This window comes from Cephus cinctus, unplaced genomic scaffold (assembly GCF_000341935.2).
Source record: "Cephus cinctus unplaced genomic scaffold, Ccin1 Ccin1_scaffold0984, whole genome shotgun sequence".
NCBI classification, from domain to species: domain Eukaryota; kingdom Metazoa; phylum Arthropoda; class Insecta; order Hymenoptera; family Cephidae; genus Cephus; species Cephus cinctus.
This window is the reverse complement of record NW_014333536.1, coordinates 38671-42875: the sequence shown is the minus strand read 5'-3', so window position 1 is coordinate 42875 and position 4205 is coordinate 38671. Positions and strand designations below refer to the sequence as shown.

At 54.5% G+C, this 4205-nt stretch overlaps 1 non-coding gene across 1 annotated transcript; it reads right to left on the bottom strand.

Annotated features, from left to right (window-relative positions):
* Positions 1–173: 173 nt before the first annotated feature.
* On the bottom strand, positions 174–247 carry Trnat-ggu. The gene has a single exon. It is a non-coding gene; the product is annotated as a tRNA-Thr (tRNA).
* Between the last annotated feature and the right edge of the window lie 3958 nt (positions 248–4205).

Here is a 4205-nt window from a genome sequence, read left to right as displayed (position 1 = left end):
GGGGGGGGGGGTTAAGGAGCAGGGTACTACAGACTGGGACTGTCTGAGGGAATAGTAAGGGAACGGGACTAGCTCAGGGTAGAATCTCAGGGGGTCGGCCCCACGTTGAGCGCTACTTTTATAACCCGGTGGAGGGGTTATTTTTCAAGGGACGATCCGGGAAAAATGCGGGGCGTCTGGGCCGGGATTCGAACCCGGGACCTTTCGATTACCGGTCGACTGCTCTGACGACTGAGCTACGCCAGCCGCTTACCACATCCCTCCCGAATCGTCCCTACTAACGAAAATTCATTTTCGTTACAATATATATTTTGTGACGCTCTGAACCTCGTAGAGTGGTCTAGGGTCTCGCAAAAACAGCTATCTCGATTACGGGTGGGAGGGGGATCTCGAACAGAAAGAAGGGAACACGTGCTAGAGTAAGATAAGAAGTATAATTAACAAAGCGAAGTACGGAAATAAACGTAAAACCAAAATCAGATAAGAAATAACAGAAAAGAAAAGAGAATATAGTCAAAAGTAGAGGACTTAGGCTAGAAGACGCAATCAAAATGGTCACGCGTGTACTCACTCGGGAGCACGCGGTGTCGGAGGGCTTTAAATGGGCTCGGTGGGAAGGGGGTCGGGGAACGGAGGGGAACAATATCTGGGCGCCAGCTACTGTAACGGTGTAGCACCGACGAGTGACCCCGAAAGGTCCTCGTTTGTTTACTTCACGGGATATGGAATGGCTAGCGGAAGGAGAGGTGAGGGGGTCTCAGGGAAGAAGGTTCTCGATCGCAAAATGGCTTCTTTCTAAATTACCTCGGTTGGAACGCGAAAAGGGAAAAGGGGGGTGAGAGGAGAGGGAAGGGCTGAGGGTTGTCGGGGAGGGACGCAAGATACTAAACTTAGGGCGCACGCAATATACCACGGGCCTCGAGCTTAAGGGTGGAAGGCCCGTCGCAGATACAAGAAGAATCGCTAGAATACCGGCCCACGTGGGGACGGCTCGCTATGTCCCGAAGGGACTTACAAAAGTCTAAAGGCAAGTACTAAGGGCGGATAGGGAAGGGATATTAGCTAGGGAATCGCAATCACTCAGAAGTACTCACGCAATCGCTCGTCACACTGTAATCCAATATAAATCACTTCGTGGACACTCTCGCAACAATTTCACTCGTACTCGATCTCGCACTCTGATTTTACGTTCGCTATTTTCGCTATCCTGGCTCGAAGTGATAAGATTTCCGGTCGTCCGGGTCCTCGTGGGCCTCCAGGGCCTCGCTAATTGGTTGGGGCTGCTCAGGTGAGAGGGCTACGCGCTTCGGCATTGGTCGGCAGTTCCGGCATGGCAGGGCATTGGTCCGTTCAAAACAGCTGTGTTGTCGGGCCTTCCAGGGCCTCGTGGCGGCGGCACGGCGCTGGCTTTGCCGGCGCGCGTACTGGCTGCGCGCGCCGGTCAATATGGCGGCCTCCAGACCTGTCAAACTCTCCCGGGCACGTCCGCGGTCTCGGAGGGAGAGGGCTCCGCCGCTGTCACACGGGACTTTTTCTTGCCCGTGTGACGGGACTGCACCGGGGCTGCATGTATTGGTAGCGATGGTGGTGGCTGGACATCCATCCCACGGGCGACTCGATATGTTGTTCCTCCTGCCCATGCCATTCCCGCCTTCCGCTGCCTCGGCGACGTAGCCGCTCTCGCGGTCCATCTAGGGATGCTGTGCTCTAGTGGCAGGTCCACGACGGTGTCCTTGTTGCTGGTGGTGGTAGTTGGTCCTCGGCGATGGTCCTCGAGCCAGTGCCCTGCGGGGGAAGGGGAATGGTGGCAGAGTGGGAGGGGTGGAGGGAAGGGGTCCTATCCTTAACGTAATGGCTAAAACATCTAAATAAACGCAGTTAACAATACTTGATTCTAAAACGCAATACTCGAGGCCTATGGGACCTCGAGCCAGGGGGCGGAGGGGAGTCTGCAGTAACATTTTTGTTACAATATATATACAATACAATATATATATATATGTATTTTGTGACGTATACCGTTCATCGGCGTCGCCTACAAATAATCCGTGGCTGCTCCCAACGTGCTGTAATCAAAGAAAAGATCCGAAAATTTAATTGTTGGGCGCCAGGTGCGGCTTTCCCGCACCACCATCCCTCACCACGGCCGTTTTCAGGTCTCCCGGCGGCTCAGCCTCAGCGCACTGAAAATGGTAAAAAGATCCGAAGATCTAATTGTTGGGCGCCAGGTGCGGCTTTCCCGCACCACCATCCCTCACCACGGCCGTTTTCAGGTCTCCCGGCGGCTCAGCCTCAGCGCACTGAAAATGGTAGAGGGGAACATGGGGGCGACGAGAGAGAATTTCGGAGTCAACGGTTAGGCGCGCAAAATGATAAAACAGCCAGTAGGATACCATTCCATTTATTACCATCAAATAAACGGCGGATTTTACAATACAAATCCCGTCGCGTACAGTGTGTTCTCCAACGGCGGCTCACGACTATTCCGAGTCGTGATTTCTAGCCTGCCCCAGACCTGTCCCTTTTTCGGTGTCCCTACTGAATCCGCGATTCCGTTTATTACCATCAAATAAACGGCGGATTTTACAATACAAATCCCGTCGCGTACAGTGTGTTCTCCAATGGGGGCTCACGACTATTCCGAGTCGTGATTTCTAGCCTGCCCCAGACCTGTCCCTTTTTCGGTGTCCCTACTGAATCCGCGAATCCCCTCGCGACGCGATTCGCGATCCTAACAAGTCTCGTTGGAGACGAGCCTTCCCTTCTTCGGGAGTGTGCCCTCTGACGTCGGTAGCCACCTGAGGCATCCGTGTGTCCGTACCACTCCCGCTCGGCTATCTTCTCGCGCAAGATATTCTCTAAATAAGACCGTCCTCGCGGTACTTACCGAGAACTGGCTGTCCACTCAGTCCCGTACCAAATCCAAATCGTGGTAGCCGTGTCCCTTCCGCCTATCCCCGTGGTGCCGCATGGCTCCACGAGGGTGTCCATCAGACACTCGGAATTTCACACACTCGGCCCGCACTGGCACTAGACCATACAAAAAAAAAAACCGGGACCCATGGTTCTCTGCGAGAGATCCCGATAATCGCAATCCGCGATTATCCGATAGCTCCGCTATCGTTCGAGCACGGAAGAAGGACTCATTTTTCGCGGTCCGCCGGACACCCAAGTCCTTACACGCGGATTCCCCGCGACACACTCTCTATCCTACCTACCGCTCTTTGCGGTAGGTCAAAAATCAAAACAAACCTCTTCTCCGGCACCCTCCCCGCGGACTCGCAAACCGTAGCCGTTCAAAGTTCCCGGGGTACCGGCAGTGCGTTCTGGCGGTTGAGCACCCCTTGCGTGCGGGCTCTCAACTCAAAAGGGCTCCGTGCCTCCGCCACCAGTCCACTACTTTCCCCCGTTCCCTCCTCCCGAACCACGGACCTACGAACTCCTTGGAGATAGAGGTCGGTGGTACTGCCGTGCTGTCGGCAGCGCGCGGAGGTGCGGGGCCTTCGTAATGTGTCGTCCTGACGCCACGTTACAATATATACAGGGTGTCCCAGAATTGCTTTTGGACCGGAAAGTGGGCGATGCCTGGAGGTGCGCTGAGTACCCTCCCGCAAACCGTTTGCCAAAATTCACGATAGTTTTTAAATAAGAAGCATTTAAGTGCGACGCGCGAATTTTGGCAAACGGTTTGCGGGAGGGTACTCAGGCCACCTCCAGGCATCTCCCACTTTCCGGTCCAAAAGCAATTCTGGGACGCCCTGTATATATTGTAACGTGGCGTCAGGACGACACATTACGAAGGCCCCGCACCTCCGCGCGCTGCCGACAGCACGGCAGTACCACCGACCTCTATCTCCAAGGAGTTCGTAGGTCCGTGGTTCGGGAGGAGGGAACGGGGGAAAGTAGTGGACTGGTGGCGGAGGCACGGATATTGTGACGTGATTTTTCGAATCACGGTCCCAAGGCGGCTCCGGTTACCGATACAGATAACGTTCTCGATTTCAGGTTCCCTTCGGGTCGCCACCCTGTTCAGAAGCTACGCTCTCGGGTTGATCCGTACAGTTATGTCAAGGCTCTCGTAATATTTTATCATTGTTTAATTGAGATCCAGGTGCTCGAATCTGCCGTGGGGAGATAGTCTCGACGTACCGAGTTGCCCGGCAGAGGAGAGTACCCGACGGAGACGTCTCCATGGACCGGCAGAA